The following is a 25,434-nucleotide window of genomic DNA, read 5'->3' on the forward strand; positions in this document are numbered from 1 at the left end:
CATTCACTCCAGAGTTTGGGGAGTGAAGTATCTGCTACAAGACATGGTGAGGTCGCAAATTCCCTTTCCACACAGAATTACAAAGATAATTACAAATATCGATGTCGGGATTTGAACCCAGCCTGGAGAACGGATACGTTACCACCTAACCAATTAGACTGATAAGATAGCTGTTTATCCCTTCCCTTCAGGGATCATTCTATCTAGGAGGTTGACTACCATGATGTGAGTCATGGTTAACTACGGGGTTACGACATGTGGTGAGGACCTTATCTCTTCCACATATTGTCGTAAGTATTCATGGCTGTAAATCCGTGTGTGTTCACGGGTTCGGTTTGCCTGTTCTGGGGGACGAAAAACCCGAGTTTCCAGGTGGGAAAACCTCCTACCTACGTATGAGACCGGTAAACTCCCCTTTAGTGGAAAGAGACCACATAAAAGGTTCTTCAGTCATAGACGGAATCGAACCTGGGTCTTTCCGACCAAAAGGCTTTGTCTATAAAGACTGAGCTTTAATTCATATTAAAATTATAAAAAAATGTTACATTTAGTGTTGCATAAGTAGAATCTATGAATCATTTTGGTTAAACAGGCTTGCCTAACCGACGCACACAAGACACAATCAGGCATGGCGTGTTTATAATTATAATGTAATGATCACGTCATTTGCTTATGAAACGTATATTTCGAGACTCAGAGCGTCAAAATCAGTCGGAAACTATCTTACAATTTCTTCTTTGTAATTCCTTCTCCCCATCTCAAGTTCCCATATTCAGACAAGAAACTAGTTTATACTTAGATATGCATTTCTTTTAACTTTTAATTTAGACATTTTCTTACACATCACTTTTTTACTTCGAATTTATCATCTTGTGAATTCTTATATATTCAACTTATATCGCCACTCATCAACTTCCCGTCCGTCAGAATTATCTCCATCCTCTTAGTATGCAATCTTATTTATATCTTATCTGTTGCCGTCTTCTCATCACCGATACGTTTGTGACATTCTCTTTCCGCTTCCTTGTACGCTTTACTGTAGTTCCATTGAGGTTGCCTCCCATTCTCTTTACTTTTCTCGCCGTTTCATTTTTTTAAAATTTCTTTACTCCTCTCATCTCACTTTCTCGTACAATAGGTTCTTGAGCGGCGTTTTTCTGGCAGCCTCTGCACGCCACTACTCGTGCCAGTACATTGTTTAACAAACGAGGAACGGTATTAGCATACCATCTAAGGGCGACACAATCTTACCAACTCTAAGAAAGACTGCATTATTTTAATGCGATTTCTTCTGCATAATTTTTGATAGGAAGGAAGGAAATGTCAGAAACTTAGTGGCTACACATCTCCAACTCCTGCATATTGTAAGACGTGCGACTCGATGTTTGAATCCCCCCCTCCCCCTTTGCAATCCCACTTTAAAAGATATTCCTTCAGTCTCTTTAGAATTTTTTATACGGACGAGAAATTAATTGATTTTGAAAACATCTTTGTAGTCTGAACAAGTTAAAGAAAAAAATAACAGAAGACTTAATGTGGTGTTTTAATTCTAATAAGAAGCGAGGCCACATTAGAATTTATTTGCATCTGAAGAGTCAATGTTTTATTTAAGAATGTGCAGCTTGAGGACATCTTACTGGACTTTTTTAGATGCTAGGATTACGTACTGTGTAATGTAAGAGAAAGATGAGAGTCTTTAGAAGTTATATTACTGAAAAAAAAGGATATCAACTGAATATAAAAAATAATGTGAAGTGTATTATATAAAAATTATTATTCTAAAAATCTGCACTTATTTAGCACGCAACTGTAAGATAACAAACACCATATTAAAGTTTACATCTGCAAAAATAAATAATTGCAAACGATAAATAAGTAATGCAACTGCTGTACGAAGCGACTAAAATGGGTACCCTTGGAGGGTAATGGATGGCAATGTTGTACCAATGAAGTTTAACTGAGGTTCGACTATTGCTGTTACCCCCTGGGGCGCTGAGATTCGAGAGTTATGAGTACGTTCTCTTAAGGGAGCAATTTGAGTCTCCGGCACGGCCCGTTGAGGAGCTTTGTTGGTGAATGATTTTCTTCGGAATTTGAGCGGTGGTGGCGTGTGGGTGGAAGGCCAATGCTGAGATGGATGGTCTCTCGTCCACGACGATTGAGTGGCCAAGGGATCGTCCGAATTTTTAGAGATAGCTTTACCTTTAAATATGGCAATGCTGTACCAATGAAGTTCTAACTGAGGCTCGGCTGGCACGCTGAGTTTCGCTCTTAGGTTTGCTCCCGGTGAGGGGAAGGGGTTTGCCTGAGAGAGCATTTTGAGTCTCCGGGGAGGGTGTTCTCCGGCATGGCCCGATGAGGGGCTGTGGCAGTGGATGCTTCTCCCTGGAATATGAGCGATTCGGCTCGGTGGTGGGGAAGCCCGTCACTAAGTGGAGCCAACGCTGAGTTGGACGGTCTTTCGGCCACTATTGAGTGGTCTAGGGATCGTCCTTATTTTTAGAGATGGCTTTACTTACACAGTAGCCAACGAAGTTCTAACTGAGGCTCGGCATTACCGTTACTCTGGGACGTTCAGCTTCGTTCTCTTAGGTTTCTTCCGAAATTTTGCTCACGGTGAAGGGGGAGAGGCTTAGATTTCTGGGGAGTTTGCCCTGAGAGAGCATTCTGAGTCTCCGGTGAGGGGCTGTGTCGGTGAATGCTTTTCCCTGGAATATGAGCGGTTCTGCTCGGTGGTGGGGGAGCCCGTCACTGAGTGGAGACAACGCTGAGTTGGACGGTCTTTCGGCCACTAGGGATAATCCTAATTTTTAGAGACGGCTTTACTTATTCAGTAGCCAAGGAAGTTCTAACTGAGGCTCGGCTATTGCTGTTACTCTTTTGCCATGATCAGAGCTCAATAACACCCTGTCCTTACATTGTCCTCTACAGATAACGGGGAAGATGAAAAGCATTCTTGCTTCGCCTATCTAGTCAAAAAATAAATAAATAAAATAATAATAATAAGTGATACAGATCGTTCAAATCTCCATATTAATTATTTTTTCCAATGCTTCATTCGCTTTGCAAAGAAAACCTTGTAAATAAATATTCAGTATGCTAGAATATACATAAATGGAATGCATGCACGTCAAGTGTGTTAGCAGCTAGCAACGTTTACTGGATTCGTTTGAGTATGAACAACTGAACATGCCAAAGCCTGGATAGTTCAAGAGTTGGTTGAAGATCGACAGATTGAGTACATGGTTTCATTGTGAGCAATCTGGGAAGAAAATCAAACAAGACAAGGAATGATATTATCAAGGTTAAAATATAATTGCTTGTTTCTAGAAGATGTATTGATGATATTGGCGTAATTGTACCATTTAAAATAGTCAAGTGAAAAGCTAAAAGTTTTTAACGATGATCATACATTTGAAATTATGAAATTCCAATAAATCAAGCAGAATGCAAAATTCTGAATGTAGTTTATTTGAATCCAAGGCAACTCCGTTCACGTACGTTCAATCGATTATTTTAATGTAATATCTGAATACAAGTTCCTCTTCTAAAAGAATTAAAGTATTGATTAAAATATTGTAGTACTATTTTTAAACGTGTCTATACATGTTCAGGGGAAGGTGTGATATAGATGAGGGTTACCGAACAAGTAAGAGTGCCAATTAACCCTGGCAACTTTTGAAAGTAAGCTCGCCATAAAACTCTGAAACTAGAAATGATTGTGACGTAAAACGACATTACTAAATGTCGTCAGAGGGACAATATAACAACACCGTGCAAAAACGTATCTTGCAACTTTAAGCTGAGTTTTTGCATGTTGTAAGATCAAGTTATTGCAACATCAATTCAGATATTTCTCTACTTTCTTAAACTGACATCACACTCGGGCATGCCGCATATTACAGTCCACTTACGGCTACAAATCACCTGATTTTGACAGTCGTACGCTACTCAACTTGACATTTAGAAAGCCGTCACAATAGAGCAGGTGTCGTTAGCTCAGCATAACGAGACCGGTCAGCTAACGATGCCTTACATTCATTTCAGCAAGACCCGATGGAGGGTCGACTTCCTCTCCTAACGATTTTGCTGCTTAACAGCTTTAGGAAATGACGCTCATAGTCTCGTTCCAGGCGGGCGACCAATTATATCCTCTGGTATACTACGGTTATTATTATTATTTTTTTATACGGTGATCGTAAAATTCTGTAAACATATGGCACTGTTAGAAGAACCTTTTAAAAGTAGCCAACTTCAATTTTTAAATCACATACTTCAGTCAGAGAAGTCCATAGTTTAGTGTATATGTATGCAAAAGAGTCAGTATATTAGTATCAAATGGACAACGGTATTAGGCAACTGATATAGTTATTAATCACTATGTGGTGGTCATCAATTACACACCATTAGTAACTATGATATCCTCGAAGGCCAATATTTGCATTTTGAAAATATTTCTAAACTAAAAAGGACAACTATTTCCAAAATAGCCGTACTTTATCATAGCTTCAGCCCATGTAAGTAACTTTGCTGACCAGAGAAAAACTTCAACGCTATCATCTCGAAACTTTATCTGAAATTTTTCTCAGTTATAAGAAGCGCGTCGAGTATTGAGTTCGATGTAAAATTTCAGCTGCTAACACCAACTGCAATTATTTGGGTTAGAAATACCAACGTGCATATTTCTGTCCGTGGTGCGCTTTGAAGCTGCAATCTCGCCTACTTTATAGAGTGTCGGTGGAGTAGAGTGCAGGAGACTGGCACGTGCGACCGAAGTGAGGGGTGGGGGGGCACAGGCAAGCGATAAGCAAATAACCGCAAGAACCCATACGCTTCGCTGATAGTGTATTCAGTCGAGTCGTGTTCATAACCCTGTGATCAGTAAAGTATATTCCTCGGCAAAGCTCCTGTCACGTGGAATCCTGCGAACATTCCTTTGACTTGTAGTAGTGCAAGTCTACGAAGACCGCAATATAAAAGCCACAGCCATATTTTAGGAGAGCCGAAATGTGCTGCCGAACTGGGCAACTTTTTTTTTTTTTTTTTTTTTTTTGAAGTCACAGCCATGCAAATTGCTTTATCGAAGCCACTGACATGGTTAACATTCTGAGGATACCAATACGAAGGCTCTGGGAATTCACTAATGAAGATCACACCCACGTCAAAAACATTATCAGTTCGAACAAACAAAAATAGGTCAAAATGTTTCGACATTATATATTCTTATAATTCTTTCTTTTAAGGTTACGCGGTGATCAGCATTCATATTTATAAATTTAGGGACACAAAACTACACGTGTTGAAAAGATTATTTTATAATTACTAATAAAATAAAACTTGAAGTTTCGACCCCTGTATCGAAAGTTACACTGGACTGAATTTAATAAAACCGGACAGACTAAACTGTCTTCCCGGATAAAATTGAGTCTCGATCGGTTTTTGCCAATAAAGGCAAAATGATTCCATACGGGTGGAATCTGAGGAAGAATTCGTTGACAGATTTCACTGTGAATATTTGTATTGGAAAATTAGGCAAACAAAAAAAATCTGTTTGCAGAACATAAGTCAAAAACGAATAGAAGTTTCATGTAGGGCCATTCCCCCTCCCCCCCCCTCTAACGGCTGAATATGCTCAAATCCCTCCCCCGCGCCATTATTAGTTTATGCTTGTTTTAGTTCATGAGTGTGTGTGTGTGTGTACATATACACAAAACACACGTATATCATACTAAAAAATATTTATATGATTATATAATAATTATTAAAGAAATGAGCCTTCGTAGCTCAGTCAGTATTGACGAAGCCCTTTGGTCGGAAAGAACTGGGTTCGATTCCCATCAGTAACGTCAGGCACCTTTATCTCTTTCGACTAAAGGTGAGTTAGCCGGTCTCATAAGGAGGTAGGGGAGTTTCGTCTCCAAGAACAGGCAAACCGGCCCCGTGAACACAAGTGGATTACAGTCATGAATACGTCCCAGTCATATGCTGGTCCCGAGCCAGGATAAAATTGGGGGATTGGGGAAAGCAATGGTGAACTACCCTAAAAATCCCACCAGGAATACTTTGTGGGCCTACAAAGTCACCTACGGTCGGAAATGACTGAAAGGGAAAACCAGATATAAAGAAATATAAATACAACAGGCCAATGAACGCAAGATGCAAAGCTCTCCCTTTCTCTCTCTCTGTTTTACAGTATGCACTTTTTAAAGGAATAACTAACGAAATGAAAATTACACTAAAGAAGCGTAAAACAATTCTATAATTCCAAGGGATCGATCCATTTCCATTATTATTATTTTTCCTTTATGCGTTGAGGCTGAGGGGGGCCTTGACATTAACCCAAATTTTTGTGGTTTTTTAGGTCTGTGCAGCAGAGTTAACAGGATGATGCGACCTTTGTCTTTAGGGTTAAGAAGATTCCAGTCTCATGTAAGGATGCGAAGAACCTTCATAAGGATTTTTGAAATTGAGTTTGGTGGAATCATATGGAGGTGCAGGATTTTTCATGCGGTAAAAGAAAAGAGAGTACGTGGAATTAACAGACATATTATATACTTTTCGCCTATCATTTTCTGCCATAATTCCAAGAAGACTCAAACGGCAATGCTTTAGAACATGTAACATTTCAGTTTGAATTAGCACATAAATGATTTTATAGTTTGCATGGGGCCGTTTCAAATGAAATTAGTTTGTGCTTTATAATAAAAACGGACACCTTCATTCAGTGTAATCAGTCTTCTTATTAATATCTGATTCAGTTCTATTGAACGTAATGCTTCTCGAGCCACTTAGGCACCAAAGCAGCATTCGTACTAAAATTTGCAATCTCCGTATAACATTGGGAGGTGAATAATATGTCTTACATTCTTAAAGAGAAGCAGTGAGGGACCACGAGTATAGCGCTGTCAGTTTTTAGCCATCTGGAAAGAGGAGCCCGACTGTCGTCCTTACCCCGTCAGTTCAAGTGCACGCAGGCAACACAATGTGGGTCAAATACAATAAAAGATGTCACCGTAAACATGCACGCATCATCACACGTTATCACTAAAATGGTTTATTATATATTCCTTCTGCAAATACTTCATCTAAAGCAGTTCGATAAAAGAGGTTTTTGCAGAAACAAACTAAGTGGTGATTAATCAAAGTTTATTTAAAATTGCAAATAACTTGACAAATCACAATGAAGATCGGAGTCCAATTAAAAATAAAAATACAAAGCTTGATATCTTAGCAGATACATCTGAAAATATATTAAAGAATTTATGCATTTAAAATATAACTATTACACGTTTTGAGTGCCTTAACATTTCAACGGCTTAATGAAATTTGAGAATTTTGTTTGCACCTTTTTATTTTATTAATACAATTTTCATAAAACAATCATCTACTAGGAGATGCGGTAATGAGGTCGTTTTTATTATAAATGAAAAACAATCTCCTACGTGAACTGCATGAAAGCGAAGTCAGTGGCTTGATTGAATTCCTAGGAATGAAACGCTCTCATATAATATTTATTCTTAGGAAAGTAATCTTGGGAGATTTCTTTTAAAACTATAAATGTTTTAAGACACGCGTTTCTACTTAAAACGCTAGCAAGTACAATATTTGGGTATCGCTATGACGTTCGCAGTTTATTTACGACTGCTGATCTTCCACAGACTAAACTAGATTGATTCACGACGTCGTCCCACGAGGACGCGAAATATTTTTGTCTTCGGAGTAAAATTCATCATCGCATGTCAATACGTCAATCGGTTTTGCCATCCATCTTTATCAGAGCGAATTCGCTGGTCCCGTTACAGGTGACTTGGTTTTCGTAATTAACCCTGACATCCAGGAAATAATGACCGTGCTATGGTGGCCCCAACATTCCGCTCAACCCACGAACACCATAATTTCTGGCAAAATCTATTAATCTGTACATCTCTATCAATGCATGCATCATTCCAAAGTGATTCATAAATCCCATAGTTCCATCTGACAGGGGCATAATTAATGAGTCTGTAACGGCGTCTGCTTCATCTGTGCCACACATAGACCCTATAATTACCTCTAACAACCACCAAACACCACTGTTCATCCATCTAATCATAGAAGGTATTGCCGTAGATCTTTAAAACAACTCCCTTCACTCTTCGGTCACCCGACGATCTGCGCAAACTCTGAACTCCCTTGAACAGTCATTAAAACGATCAGACCACTCTGATGATCCATCCACAGCGCCCTCTATGTCGCTTTCTATCATCGTCTTCACTGATGTGGAAATACCAGTTTGTGAATACTTTTCTTCCTTCATTCAATCTCTCCCTACGGTACTCCCCCCCCCAATATTCCCTTCTCCAACTCCCGATCTTCATCAAATGCTGTTTTCGTCCAGTATACGCGATACAGCTAACTCCGTCATCTATAAACGCTACAAGCAACGGCGCCTAGACGAAGGTCTTTAATGATACTGGCTTCATCTCATTAAATGTGCATTGCCGAAAGGCTTAAGCGATAAATAAAACTTGTCAAAGGCCGGTTTGTTCCTGAGCAAGGAATGCCTTCGATGTCTGGCGTTTCAATAGGTCGCAGAACGGAGGTAAATGTGTCGGCGAATGCGACGCAATTCACAAATGAAAATGACATTAACGAAGTTCTCCGCCGTCATTAATTTTACACCCAGCGATAAAATATTTACTGAAATGATCGATTAGATATGCCTGGACAAGACAAGAACATTTTAGCAATTAGGCTTTGTGGAGAGGGTGTATGCGTTTCTGAAGATTTTCAAGGGTAGCTGCTATCTTACAGTGTGCCAAACATGCTTGAACATTAACTTTGGGTTTTATATTGTTTGTGATACTGCAGGCAGTTTTGTGCTCCTCAACCGCACAATGATTGCAAGTTCCGAAGTTTCTTACTACCAATTAACTGTGAGAGAAAAGGAGAATTTTACTCCCATCGTACGTACACATACATAGGAAGTTGGGAAAGATATTTGGAAGCCTATAAAAGGTTTGAGTTCATCATTTAAACAACATTAAATCTGAATTTTGATTTGGAAACTTTTATTATTGTCCCTAAGATGCCTCCTCATGTCTGTCATAGTAACCAAAATCATTCCTTCAATTCTAAACTCCCAAAGGATCGTGTGTGCCAAGTGTACGTAGCGAGGGGCTAATACGCACGGGCAACTTGAAAGATCAAAAGCAATCCCACCCCTCCCAAATGGATAAGCAATACGATTTTGACTTAGAGTATGTAAAGAATACCAGGGCTATGCAGTCAAATCATTACGTCCGTTAATTCCACCTGGACGGTTTGTCTACATTTTCCAGTACTAAAACCGTCGTGAGAGAGAGAATGGAAAAAGTGGATGTCACGGATTGTAGAAATATTAAAAGACAACTATCACTGAGCAAGAGATCAGAAAAGCACACAAAAATGAGCGGTAAGATTCGTAATTTTTTTTAATATCGGCACAAACGTACGGAATGATGGGCCAGAAGAATTCAGTGGTGACTCAAGATTAATATAAATAGAGATTAACACTAAAAAGTGGCAGTTAGGTGCTATATATATATATTTAATAATTTTAGTGAATAAAATTATTAAATAATTTTAAATAATTAAAATAATTTTAATAATATTAAATTATTAAGATTATAAAATATACAATGATTTTTAATGTATATATATATCCTTATTTTTAAAATACTCTGGATCAGAGAGATATATCAATAGTTTTTTCAATTTATTACAAAGTAAATTATAATTGACAAGAAACTATATTTTATATTTAAAATTAAATTAAATTATTTTATTATTTTATCACACACACACACACACACACACACACACACACACTTTCTAGTCGCTTCTTTTCAAACTTCTACATCCTAACAGTAAACTATGTATTGTTCACACACACACTGGCTGGAGTTTCTCATTGTGCTTTAAGTCTCCCATTAAAGAAAATAGAACAAATGTTGGCATTGTATTGTATACAAAAGCACTAAAGAGGAAAAGATAAATTCGTTGATGTTTCCATAATTACAGCTTGCCGACGAGAAAAATAACGCAGCTCCTTTCGTCTTAAGTGTGAAATCTTCTGGGAGTTAAGATAGAGGATTTTATCCTGTCTACTCAATGGTTTGTTTCAATGTTGAACATTCTCCAGAAAATATTACCATTCTCGCCTTTTCCGAGCACTCCTTTGAGCTATTTTTACGAAAGAAAAGCGCTTGTCGTAATCCTTTTAATCTGTTTCGTTCATCCGAACCTAATAGTGTCTCTTTTTCTCCTTCTGTTCTCGGTAATTCCAGAGACTCCTTTATTGAACGTACCTTATTCGCTACAGAGTTTTCTTTTACTAAGTTAAATTCTAATTTTTTTTGAGAACGACTTGTCGAGGGAGTTTATTAACCATTTCTTTCATAAATTATTGTGGTATACTAAAGCTTCTTTTAAAGCGATATTTATCGACTTTTATATATCCTAAAAATTACATATGTATGAAACGTACGAGGTTATAACTGCTGATGAGTGAATGAAAATGACACGATCATTATCGCATAAAACACTACTATGAATTTTATTTAAGACTGGAAAGACCTGCCGATAACGGACGAATAACATTATTATTTAATTCATATTATTACATCTGACCAGAAGTTATAATCATGTTAAGTACAAGACTATCATCAATGGAACCCAAAACGACTTTCTGCAAGAACTTGATATATATTTTCCATATACAAATTACAAAAAAGTATGTATCCTTATTTTTAAAATACTCTGGATAAGAGAGATATATCAATAGGTTTTTTAATTTATTACAAAGTAAATTATAACTGACAAGAAATTATATTCCAATTCAATCCTTTATTCAAATATAAGTGAAAAAAAAAACGTTTGATTAAACTTGGATAAAGGCTTAATTAGAATGTAACCAAGCGTAAAATATTTAATTAAATGTTAATTAAGGTCGGGAGATTTAAACAAAGTAATATTGAGAAGAATCATTTTGATATTATCAGAGAGATGTCTTCTACAGTTTGAATATACATTCAACTTCTTCTGTGGGTGTATATTCAGGATTCAACTTCACACGCAGTTTCTAAAATCATTTCCTTAAAAAAGGCATAGAAAACAAAAACTAAGACCCCAACAAACTAAAATAAAGGATTGGCAGACGTCTGAGCTAAAAAAAAGAGATTCTTCTGTGATCACACTGGAACCGCATGTAAAAGAAAGAATTTATTAAATCCAAGGAAGAGGCAGCATCGTATTCAATATTAAAAAAGAAACTTATTACCGAAAAGAGAGGTGGTACCGTAACTATGAAATGGAAGGTCACCCTTCATAGAGTGATTGTTATTCCAAAGCATGAGGTGTCGATAAAACTAAGAGAGTACGAAGAAGCTTTTTTTCTATATTTATCGAAGCCTGAAGGCTGGAAATGATGTAAACTGAAGAGGGAAGTCATATAAATTTATATCGCCGGCTCTTTAAAGATTCGCATAAGGTTGCATGCACCTTCGAAAACTATTTTATGCCTCGCAGTTTCCCTTGATATTTTTCGGCATTAAATATGCGCCGCCAGCACTTTTAATGTGGCACCTTTCATGAAACGCTGAACACGATCCGCTCAAAGAAAACTTTGCTTCGTATAATGGACTTAGACAGCTATGAGAGAAATACGGCAAATATCCACTGCTCGTTTGATCTTTCTTCTGACATAGCATTCTATCTCTTTATATTTCTTCTCAACCGCTGATTGGACTAGACGGGCCTCGTACATCAAGAACCAGTGTTCGTCTTCGGGTAAAGATGAAGTAAGTAATAATGATTTGAAACACAAACAACTCCAATGTATTTCTTTTTTTACGCTCCGATGAAAACAGAAGAGACAAACTTGTGCGTAGATTGTTTAAGTTTGAGATACACAGTTACAAACAACCTTAGTCCTTAAAAGGACTGGCTTAGAGGGGCGAAGCAAAAATGCTTTTCATATTCCCCGTTATCTGTAGAGGACAGTGTAGGAAAATAAGGTGTTATTGAGCTATTAAAGCTCTGATCATGGCAGGAGGGTAACAGCAATAGCCAAGCCTCAGTTAGGACTTCATTGGCTACAGCATTGCCATCCATAACCATCCACGGGTATTAATCACCGCATCTCACGGTCGATTCTAGTTGTTCTTAAAAACAACCTTTTCTCTCTCATTTATATATTAGTGCAGTTTTAGAAAAATGAATTCGTGTGGTTAATATCTCACAAACTATTACTTTCAAAATTAAAAAAAAAATACAAAAGCTGTTTATCATATTAACGAAGAAATAATATATTATATCTAATGAGATAAAATTTTACACTCATTATAATTTTTAAAGAAATGTCTGAAAGTTTTAACAAGATTACTGCAAAGTCTACATGCTACTGCATCAACAGCTTTTTATACTTCTACTACGGTCTAGGGAAAATGATTAGAACAAAGTAAATCACTGTCTAGACAGCATTTACAGTAAACAAAGACGAGATTTTAATAGGCGGAATAATAGCTTTTAATAGCTTATAAAAATTGTTTTCGTTTGGATTAAAACTAAGCCTTTGCTTAGGATCCTTTCTGGTATTTTAAAAATACCATTTTAGACTTGCAATTTGGCGCAGCAAGAAGTCGTCAACAGTTAATTTAAGAATAACCTCCTTCGCATGACACCTAGCGGTCAAGCAAGGCGTTTAATAAAAGTGCATTTCAGGTTGAAAACCAGATGTTAATATTCCTAAATTGTTATCTGAGGACTTCATTATTTCTCTTCAGATCAGCGGTAGAAAGTCCTAGATGATTAGATTTTATTATTTGAGTATAACAGCAATGTAATGATATAAATGTCGCATAAAAATTCTCACATAAATTTGAAATTATTTTTCAGAATTCAGAACAATACGCTTTTGCTTACAGATAGAAGATATTAAATCTAGTCTATTATTACAGGAAGTGACTGTTTTTCTTTGCACCGAAACTTGCTAAAGACACTCAACAGCCGCTACGCTCAGTTCTTCCATTTGATGTCAATAAATTAAAATATATTTTAGATTAGTTTATGGTTAAAAAATTACAGGTTAATGGCAAAACAAGATGGACTCATGTCAGAATGATTTAGCAGAATATTAATTAAATTAAGGATACATCAGGCGTTAAGAAAAATCTTATGATTACTAGTCGAGACCAATCCATGGTAGGCTAACAAAATTCCTTACATCGTCAAAAAAAAAAAAAAAATCACGTCTTAGTAAAATAAATTTTTTTTTAAATTTGACAAAAATTATCTTCTGAAATATTTAATTAAGCTTTTTCTTAGAAGATTTTATGTTGTCATTTAAGAAAATAATTACTGAATAATGTGTGGTCGACTATTCCAATGTAAAATTCTTCAGGATGCTATAAAGATGACTGGATTTCATCGCCTTAGGTTAGATCAGGCACACAAAGGAAAGGCGTACGATTTGCTTTTATGTGGATAAATGAGGCCTCTCAAGAAAAAGTTGCACCTACCTCATGGTTTCTATTAAAAAGGGAGAAAAACTACATGCAACAGCACAGTTCCTTCTGCTGCATATTAATACGCGGGTGATTAAATTGTCACGTGTTCTTTAACAGTTTCTGTATCCGTTTATTATTGTTTTTTCCACAGGAGCGCTGTTTTTAAAACTGCGTTTGATTGAAGTGGAATAGGCGGTTCTGTGCCCCAGGCATCTTAGGTTAATGCATCTACTCTATTACAAACGATATTTAAACACATCTTCTGATGGCTGCAAATAGCTGGAAACGTTAAGTGAAAATGAAGTGTTTGTATTTTAGACACTTAATACCTCAATTAGCCAGCATGAGACTTTTTATTATTTCATAAAAGTACAGAACGAAGACTTTTAGAAAGATAAGCTTCTCGTCTCTAAAATAAATCTTAAAACAAAACGAAGAAGCACTTCGCTGTATTGAATCTCGATGTATACATTAGTAGAATATATACAATAGAAAGAATTAAGAGCAATGTTTAATCTTTATGCTTATTCTCCAGAGCAAAGGCCGATTAGCGTAGAATTTATTTTATTTTATTTTAATCAACATTTCGTAGATCAAGATTGAATTCTTCACTGCACGATAAATCTTTGGAGGTCAACAGATGGTTACTCGTAACTATAATCGATTCCCCAAAATTGCACTGGATTCCAACGTAACGTTATCAATAAAATATTCTCGGTTTTATTTAATAGGCTTCATTTCTCAATATTATATTTCCTTGCACAATTACACTATTTTTTATCGCCTAAATTATGTGTGTGTGTGTGTGTGTGGGAAACGATAATCATTACATATGATCATTAAGTTATCGAATAATGTTGGGACTAATCGACACACGAGCGTGTACAAGCTAATCTGATGTTGTTGATGACACAACGTGAATTAAGTATGTGTGTGTACTAAATAACCATAATCTTTTTGGAATATTTTATTTACAGAATGTAAAGAAGTATGTAAAAAGCTTAGTATGCTTTAATGTCTTGGTACTAATTAACCAGCTGCTTTTAGTAATAATTTTGCAGCGATCTTTGTAAAGTTGTGCTTCCTTACAAGGGCACAAAAACCATAAACAGCAGACTCATTTAATTGGGAAGAATTCTTTTAAATTGGATAAAGTTATCACACTTATACTGGTGTGGAGGAAGAAAGTACGTTTAGCAGTCAGTATATATTATTATTTCATGGTATTGTCCGTCTGTTAAGGACTATAGACGAATGAATAGAACCGGCAAACTGTCTGCACAAAACATTCATCACCAGCATCCTCTACAATCACTTATGATAACAGAAATTTCCAATGTATAAAAACATTTATGGTTTACTGAATAAATAAAAAAAATAAATTCTGCTTAATTCCTTGAACTGAAAAGGATTTCATGTAACACGTTTGACAAACGACCACCGTTAAAAGTAGACAAAGACGGAGATTTCGACCGTCCCAAGATTTGTAGAAGACAAACGTCGGTCAACCCTCGCCGCTGCCATTTGGCCGTGTAGCACGATCTTCGAAGTCGTCAAACGATGTTTTGCAGAAGGCTTCACCATCGAACATTAATTTCAAACCCTCCCGGTGACCATTTAGTTCGCTTCCCCAACTCCCACCTCCAGCGCGTTTGCGTCAACAAGAGCCCGAACGGAAAGCAAATCAGTTGACAAATCATTTTATGCTTCCTCCAGGAACCAGTGTCATCTGTCGTCACTGATGGCGAATGCACTTCTTTTGAACGCCCGATGAGGAGTCTTTCGTTATCCTCTCTCCAGGTTTCTTCGCTCCCCGTAGACGCCACCGGCCATTTTTTTTTCTTATTTCTCCTCCCCTGCCTTACCTTAGAGGAACAGTGACAGCCCTTGTAGAAAATAAATGCCTTCCAGTGATACGCAGTGTATGGTGGGTGGCCGACGATAAAACACGGATATCGATTGGAAAGACGTGATCAAGAACTGCCTTATCACAACAACAACTTAAGGCTACGTTTGTAGTTAAAATGTGGAAATTCTCTAAATAAATGACATCTTCCTTCCGAAATTTGGGAAGTATTTTATTAGATGCGCTTGTTATGGAGGAGGATCTCATTACCGGCCAAACCATCAGAGGCATTTCTTCATATGCAAGCAAGTAGATTAAGAAGAGTTACTTCCAGGTATGCCCTCGGATAACTGTAGCGATAATTGGAAGACGCACTTCTTACAATTTACATGCCGATAATGGAGATATACGGAAACTTATATTTGTAGACATCTTAGCCTTAAGGAAAACTGAGCAATTCGTTTCCATTCCTGTACACAGCCATAAACACTTTCGTATATGATAGCGAGCGTACTTGAGTATGAGTCAATATTCGGTAGTTGTGGATATTAAGCTGTGAGTATGAAATTATTTAATAAGATGGACAATCTTCAAAAATCTTTCGTTGTCATTCTGGAATACGCATTACTGGAAGATTACACTCTCCAGACTCCATCATTTTGAGCTTAAAGCGAGCATCTTCAAGTTTTTTTTTACTGCAAAAAGTAACTTCTGCAGTGCCGAGAAATATATTTGTGTGGTTTCGGATAAAAGGTTTTCCATTACATTCAAATATCACATCTATTTTCTGAATTTTTTTAATTTACATTTCATTTACTTAATACACCAATATATGTTTCGTCTCAATATGATATATAAGCACACACAACCAGGAGTTACGTAAAAGTGATAGAGTTAGAGATGATCAATCGACCGTGAGATGCGGTGATTGATTCATTTAATCCAACCAATACCCTTGGAGGGTAATGGATGGCAATGCTGTAGCCAGTGAAGTTCTAACTGAGGCGCGGCTATTGCTGTTACCCTCCTGCCATGATCAGAGCTTTAATAGCTCAATAACACCTTATCCCTACACTGTCCTCTACAGATAACGGGGAAGATGAAAAGCATTCTTGCTTCGCCCCTTTAAGCCAGTCCTTATAAGGACTATAAGTTACGTAAAAGTGTAGCTTATTATGGTCAAGTTTAAGCTGTTATTCAAGTGTTCAGATCTCATCTTTTGAACTGCAATACGAAGTCCACAACCTGATTTGTATATAACACACACACACGCCTATAAAATATACTTATTTTAAATAGCAGGTGAAATTTGAATGTCGAATATGAACGCAGGCATGCTAACTCAATGGAATGATGAACGCCAGTTTTTCAACCTTACACAGAAAATTTTTTCCCATCGCAATTAACGCCATTTTCTTCAGAGTTCACACCCACAAAGAAATCATTTCCCGCAATTCCTCACAAATTTAATGCGCATTTGGCATTTATTTTTAAATTTCTTAAAGGTCTGCATAATATACTTCATAATCGTAATTGTAAAACGAAGAGCAACGTTAAAAACTAAATTACAAAAAGAAAAAAAAAGAAAACTGAATAACAAGAAAAAGTGACGAAATGGAAAACTAAATAATCTCCTTTCCCAACAAAGGTGAATGAAAACCTCAGAAGTGCTTTATTTTTCTTCGGAACTAGTTCATTTTAATAACTTGAACCGTTTCTTTAATTACTGTTTGCTGTAATTTTCATGAAAAAAAAACTACTGTGAGAAAGAATTTTAATAATAATAATAAAAAAAAAAGCATCTCGGTAAAATTCAGCGCATTAACGAACTGCTTCTGTCCAATTAAGGAGATATTAAGATTTTTCCAGTCCTTTCTCGCTTGTCTTTCCAAACTAAATGCTCAAATAAAATTTTTGAGATATTCATTACAAGTGTGAGAAATAACTGTGAACTGCATTAATATAGTTCATGATTAGGAAAATTTCCTAATCATGAACATGTAAGGAGATGTGTAATACAAATCAAATATATATTCCATTCTACGAAAAAACCACTCGTGAATATATATATATATATTTTTTTTTGGGGAGATGGACTGAGTCCTTGACTCTTTATCCCTTCATCTGATTGAAGAAAATCTGCGTGGAAGGGGTGTTATTGAGCTAAAAGCTCTAGTCATGGCTGGGTAACGGCAACAGCCGAGTCTCAGTTAAAACTTCATTGGCTACAGCATTGCCATCCGTTACCCTTTCCCCCACCCGTGAATAAATAAATATATATATATATATATATATATATATTTGGCTAGAAGGGTGAAGCAAAAATGCTTTTTATATTCCCCGTTATCTGTAAAGAAAATGTATGGATAGGGCTATAAGCTCTGATCATGGCAGGAAGGTAACAGCAATAGCCGAGCCTCAGTTAAAACTTCATTGGCTACAGCACTGACATCCATTACCCTTCCTGGGTAACCATTTTAGTCGCCTCGTGCGATATGTATGGGCTACAGTGGGGATTTTTTAAGTAAAGCCCTCTCTAAAAATTAGAACGATCCCTAGACCACTCTATAGTGGCCGAAAGATCGTCCAAGTGTTCTTTCCACTTAGTGACGGGCCACGCCGGAGAACACCCTCCCCAGAAACTCAAAATGCTCTCTTAGGGTAAACCCCCCGAAATCTATGCCCCCCCTCACCGGGAGCAAACTACCGGAAGAAACCTAATACGACATGCATAAGCTTCAGTGGCGCTATTCTTATCCCGGCCACCACATGAGGTTAGCCGTTCGTGAATAAATCTTAACTTCTGTGGCAGATGGAATGAGCCCTTGGCTGTTTTTCCCTATTTTACTTGAGTTTGGGGTTGTTGGGTGGGTATTATGCCCGATCTGTGATCTTTTCCTATTCGTGAATAGTTTGCCAGTGAAATTATATATCCTTACAAGGACTGACTTAAAGGGGCGAAGCAAGAATGCTTTTTATCTTCCCCGTTATCTGTAGAGGACAGTGTAGGGATAAGGTGTTATTGAACTATTAAAGCTCTGATCATGACAGGAGGGTAACAGCAATAGCCGTGCCCCAGTTAGAACTTCATTGGCTACAGCATAGCTATCCATTATCCTCCCAGGGTTTTTCATCATCGCATCAAAATCCTCCTCTTCCGTTGCCAGACAAATCCTCATCCTAATAAGGACTGGCTTAAAGGGGAGAAGCAAGAATACTTTTCATCTTCCCCGTTATCTGTAGAGGACAGTGTAGGGATAAAGTGTTATTGAGCTATTAAAGCTCTGATCATGGCAAGAGGGTAACAGCAATAGCCGAGCCTCGGTTAGAACTTCATTGGCTACAGCATTGCCATCCAAGGGCATTAATCACCTCATCTCACGGTCGATTATCCTGATATCCTTCTAAGGACTGGCTTAAAGGGGCGAAGCAAGAATGCTTTTCATCTTCCCCGTTATCTGTAGAGGACAGTGTAGGGATAAGGTGTTATTGAGCTATTAAAGCTCTGATCATGGCAAGAGTGTAACAGCAATAGCCGAGCGTCAGTTAGAACTTCATTGGCTACAGCATTGCCATCCATTACCCTCCAAGGGTATTAATCACCACCAAACATCTCCTCGGTCGATTATCGTTTGCCAGGCAAATTATGTATATAAAAGTCATTCAAAAGAAAAAAGGTTTCCTAACTATTTTTATTTATTTATTTATTTTTATATTAAGCTTTCGAGATATATTCGTGTCTATTTTCATATTTTACCGAAAAACTGTTTGATTATTTCATAATAATAATTATTTCATTCAAATATACTGTGGTATAAGGACTAATATACTGGAATTAGTTTATGAAAGGTAGTCTAATCTATTTGATTACTTAGGCAAATTAATATACTTTATTCATTTCCCTAAAAATTTTTAATAAATTTAAAAATATAAATAATAAGAAGAAAATTCATAAAGACGAGTCTTTTGCTTAAATAGTCGAAATGATCCAGACACACCTAAATTTTTTATTAATAAAAATAAAGGTATAAAAATAAAACGAATGCTAGAAATGAACTAGGTGGGGGAGAGAAAGTCCTTTTTAGCACTTCCAGGGTAACAATTAGCAATGCTGAACCGAGGAAGTAAACTGAGGTTCGGCTGTTGCTGTTATCCTGGGTGTGAGTTTTTGAGTTCGCTCCCTTAGGGTTTTTGCCTTAAGGGAGCACCTTGAGTCTCCGGGGAAGGTGTTCTCCGGCAGGGCCCGCTGAGGGGTTCTTGTCGGTGAATTATTTTCCTCGGAATTTGAGCGGTTCTGCTCAGGAGTCGGGGAGCCCATCGGGGTGCTAGGACGGGGCGGCCGTCACTGAGTGGAACCAACGCTGAGACATGGACGGTCTTTCGCCCACTATGGAGTGGCCTAGAGATCGTCCGATTTTTTGAGATTTTACCCGTTACTTACTAACCAGGGTAACAAATGCCAATGCTGTAGCCAATGAAGTTTTAACTGCGGCGCGGCTATTGCCGTTACCAGCCATGACTGGAGCTTTTTAGCTCAATAACACCCCATCCACACAGATTTTCTTCATTCAGATGACGGAATAAAGAGTCAAGGACTCAGTCCATCGCCCAGTTCTTATAAGAACTATAAGAACTATAAATGAACTAGGTGATGGTTGGAATTTAAAATCGATCGTGAGATGCGGTGATTAATAACCCTTGGATTGTAATTGATGGCAATGCTGTAGCCAATGAAGTTCTAACTGAGGCTCGGCTATTACTGTTACCCTCCTGCCACGATCAGAGCTTTAATGGCTCAATAACACCTTATCACTACACTGTCTTCTGCAGATAACGGGGAAAATAAAAAGCAGTCTTGCTTCGCCGCGTTAAGCCAGCCCTTATAAGGACTATAAGAAATGAACGACTGAACTTTAATATGTCAATTAGTTAACTCTCTGTTTCTATATTTTCGCGAGGAAGAGTGTATTTGGTGAAATATTTGATTAAATATTCATTTAACGTGATTTTACTTTTAAACTATTCACGTAAGAAACTAAAAAGACACCAAATCAAAGTAATAAATTTGCATCACAAGAACAAGGTCTTGTTATTGAAATACATCCCTAGTTTTCGCAATTCTAATTTAATCTAACAGAGATGCATTAATTTTTAAAGATTTCTTCGGCTATTCATACAAAATGTAATTATGTCTTGTTCCTCTGATGCCTCACTATACGAATTATAAATTCCAATGAACTTGACCTAAATCTTTTTCTTTTGTAAAGAATATACAGTCGTTTGAAGAAATATCATTAGTGATCTTATTGGCTATACAACTTGTAAGAAAAATAATCTAAAAAGTTAATTAACGTTATTAATAAAAAAAATAATTTGTTTCAACATTCCTTCCGTAAACATAAAAAATCAATTTTTAGTTATTTACTGCAATTTCTTCAAGGAGTTTAGCACAATTTAAAAATTCCGTTTCAAGTTCTATAATTGAGTATATGCAAACTCCGGAGTACTTAATCAGTATAAGAAATATTACTGCTGATAGAGAAAACATTCATATAAAAATTTCCTTTTCCAATTTAAATTAAATTAATTTCCAAGAGAAATGCAACGAGGAGTTCATATCAATACTTGAGGTAGAAAAAGCCATCAAAAACGTAAAATATGGAAAGGCCGCTGCAGTAGATGATATCCGACCACAAATGCTTACTAATGTGGGTATAAACGTTTTGCAGTGGCTGTACTGCATAATTCAGAGGATCTGGTCAGAATGTTGCATTCCCGATGATTGGAGTAGAGCTCTCATAGTCCCAATTTATAAAAGAGGGAATAAAGCCGAATGTGAGAATTACAGAGGAATTTGTCTACTAAGTGTTCCAGTTAAGATTTATGCAGGCATACTTGAAAAGAGATTGCGAATGATTATGGAAGAGAAACTTGGAGAAGAACTTGCTGGGTTCAGGCCAAATAGAGGTTGCCAAGATCCGATTTTCACTTTAAGACAAATAGTTGAGAAATTATGGGAAGATGACAAGGAACTGTGCTTACGTTTTGTAGAAATGGAAAAGGCACACGACAGAGTGCCCAGAGAAAAGCTTTTCAAAACACTTCAATTGTAGGGTGTAGAGAGCATGTATAGTCTGATGAAGTTATCAGTCAACAGTTAGAATTTAAGGAAATACAGGAAGATGGCTTATTATTAAATCAGGAATAAGAGAAGGATGCACATTATCCCTTCTCTTATTCATTATTTATATGGATCACATTATGAATGAAAGTAGCATTAAGCCTGATATCAGAATTGGATATGTCAAACTTAGCTCTTTGCTTTATGCAGATGATGTTGTACTCTTGAACACATCTAGTGCGAGTCTCCTGGAGTCTCTAACTAAATTGGATAACAGCTGTAACAAAGTTGGCATGAAAATAATAAAAGACCAAAACTACGAAAATAGGCAGGAGCACAGAAAACTTCAGCTGCATTCTGAATGGAGATCCTATGATGATGGGGATGATCAGCCTGTTTTTCTACCCACTACAGGGTGAAAGCCTCTCCCATTGCGCGAGGGTTGGGTCTACTACTCCCATGGTGACCCAATCCATCTTGGGAAAGTGTATATATACTTGGATGAATGAATGTATGAAGGTGGAAGACAATCACAAAGAGCCATGCCTAGGCGGGATTCGAACCCATAGCCTCTTGGCTGGAGAGCGGATACGCTAACCACTCGACCAACCAGGCCGGCGGATATCCTACAGAACAAGTAAAATATTTCAGCTATTTAGGCACAATTTTAGTGAAGATGGCATCAGGTTAAATCTGGAAATAGACAACAGAATAAGCAAGACAAAACAAGCAATACAAGACAGCGTTCAAACGCATCTGAGAGTTTGGTTAGAAATAAAGCACTTGATCAAAAACTAAACACCACAGATGTGAGAGTTCTCAGAAAAATAAGAGGAGTGAATGGATGGCATCAGTGACAGAATTATAGAAAAATGAAGATATTAGAAAGGAAGTTGACATTGTTAACATCCAGGAATGTGTTAGCAGAGCTAATTTAAAATGGTATGGCCACTTAAATAGAATGAGTGAAGAAAGGTCGGCAAAACAGGTGTTTGATACCAAGATGGCAGGAAAGAGGCTCAGAGGAAGACCAGGGTCTAAGTGGATTGATTCGGTCAGAGGTGCCTAAGAAGCACGAAATGTTAGATAGGACAACATTGGAGTGCTCACAAGTAACAGATTGATTTGGAAGAAAATTATGAATAAGATTAATAATAATGTAAACTTAATGAACACCCCTTTGGGATAATTATCAGGAAATTGATGATGATGAGGGATGAATAAATTTCAGCTTAGATTTTCTGATTATAGACAACCAAGATTTAAAGGCTTGGTTTAAATTATATAGTTCTGTTAAAACTGAGATGTGATAAACACTACTAAATACAAATTAACGTATTTAATTTTCCGGAGGGTTTCTGCATGCTTAGAATTTTGAAACTCTCAATTTTTTTTTTTTTTTGTAGAATTGTAATGCCACACCCTCTATGATTCGTATATGCGATATATACAAGTAAGGAAAAATATCACATTCCTTGTCCAATAGTTATGTCGTTATTTAACACAGGCGATTTACGGTAGTTAATAATATTGTTAGTGAATTAAACGCAAGTCTTTCTTTGGAATAATCGTGAACCTAATCGTTAGAAAGATTCTAATAAACACTTCACTGACTGTCGATATCTCTGGAGTAATTATAAAGATTTGAGACAACATGCGTGCAGAAATGGACGCATGTTGTCTCAACATGCAGAACAAACAAGATAGTCTGCAAGGAACAGCATGGAGTTACTAAAGGGAGGTCACGTCTGAGCAATTTGCTCATATTTATAACAATGTTACGGCTGAGTTGGATAAAAGGAAAGGATACACTAGGATACTGTTGGTCTTTACTAAAGCATTTGACAGGATACCACACGAAAGGCTATTTCATAAACTAGAGGATTAGCATTGGAATATGAACTTGGATAAGTGGGTGGCTGACCGACAGCTACCAGAAAGTGATGGGGGATGTGAATCTGCAAGATTTAAGGTGACCAGTGGTATGCTCCAGGGACAGTCCCCTGGTTTGTTTATTATATACATAATGGTATTTGAAAGGGGCTCACAGGAGTTATGATACAAGGACAGACAGGGCAATCTAAGATGCTATTGATATACAGCATTTATAGGGTTATCTGCATAGGCTGGAAGTGTGGGAAAACCATAACGGTTATCTGCAACGTTAGTAAGTACGTTTGGCCACACTTCCATCACTCCAAAGTGCATGAATTAAAATTATGCACTTTGCCATGATGTGATATTCAAAATGCATATTATATTGATGGGTTATGCTTGGAGTAACTTACGAGGACAGAGATCTTGGTGTTATGTTATGGTGGATAGAAAGTTGAAGTTCTAAAGGTCACATAACAAAAATGCAAATACAACTCCGATGATAACTGCGATGTTGAAACGAACATTGACATATACGAATATGGAGGTCATTTTGCCTGTTTAGAAGGCAATGATACGACCTCACCTAGACAGATCTGTTCTCTTGGGTTTGAGTGTGTTACAGAATGACCGTTGATAATATTTTTGTTATGTGAAAGACAGACAGAGAGAGAGAACAAAGGTGGAATCCATGGAAATTAAGCGCATGTAGTTAAGAAAGGGGAAAGCTAGGGGTTACTCTGATAGAACCATGAGTGAGCGAAACAGTTTGCCTATTGAATTAGTGAGTGCATCTAGTGTGTATGAGTTTAAGAGATGGTATGAGGCGGGTGTGAGTGAGGCATGGCCTCCCTCGATGAGTCCTTGAAGGTCTACTAGGTGTAATAATAATAATTTTATATATTACAAGAAAAGTAAAGAGATGAATGCTTCAGATCTAAAGATCGGCAATGCTCCATGAATTCGGCGATGTGTCATTGACCAACATCCTAATCCTCCTCTCTTTGAGAGGGTTTCAGTTAATTACTAGGGAGATATGACGCAAGGTGGTTTTCCGTTGCTATCCTTGCGGTAAGTATTTATGAGTGTAGCCGTGTTTTTAGTATTTATGAGTGACCCTACCTCCTTATGAGACCGGCTAACTCACCTTTCGTCGAAAGAGACCAGATAAAGTTTCCTCACGTCACTGACGGGAATCGAACCCAGGTCGTATCGACAAAAGGGATTCGTCTATACCGACTGAGCTACGGAAGTTCATTAATGAATATACACGCAATATTTTCCAAATTGTACGCATAATTTGCCAATTATTTTTTCAACAATTTCGTTATATACGTCAAGATAAACATCCCATTAAACTGGTTTAAAGCGAACTGTTGATACAAAAAACAGGATGGCATATTTCGGCTAATTTGCACTTATCTAATTTCACTAAAATTTATAGACCGGTTAGAGAAACGTTTTGGATAAACATATAGATAAAGAGACACAAATAACTGCGATGGACATTTAAATATACCAATCCTACATATTAGAATTCTAAAAACACTTTAATTTGACGCTAAAATAAAATTACTGTCAATTCGCATATTTATTATTCATGATCTAATAAATATCACAATGATCATTATGCTTATCCATCAATGCCTTATTAACTCGTGGTTAATTAAGAAGACGCATTGCAATTAATAGTGTGTCATAAACTCGTTAAAGTTAGTTCCAACTGTAATTTGGGGTTCTGCACGGCTCAGTTAACGAATTGAAAGTAGTGAGTCAACTGAGCGTGTCCGACTGGTTCAAAGTAACCGAGGGAGGGATTAAACTTCTAAATAAATAACTAGAAGTTACCTTAAAGTAAGCGAACTTACACAATATCTATTTAATAAATTTCTTATTTTTTGCTCATATTTTTATTTTGAATTCGAAGTCAAAAGATAATGGGAAAAGGGACTTAAGAAGTCAAAGCAGTTACGCACTGCTGATACGAAGAGAAACGATTAGTCCTGACTGATAGCGACCCAAAGTACGGATGGAATTCAACATGACGATGGCCACAACTGCATTCG

This window comes from Typopeltis vanoorti, chromosome 14 (assembly GCF_054136105.1).
Source record: "Typopeltis vanoorti isolate ZY-2024b chromosome 14, IOZ_Tvanoo_1.0, whole genome shotgun sequence".
NCBI lineage: Eukaryota > Metazoa > Arthropoda > Arachnida > Uropygi > Thelyphonidae > Typopeltis > Typopeltis vanoorti.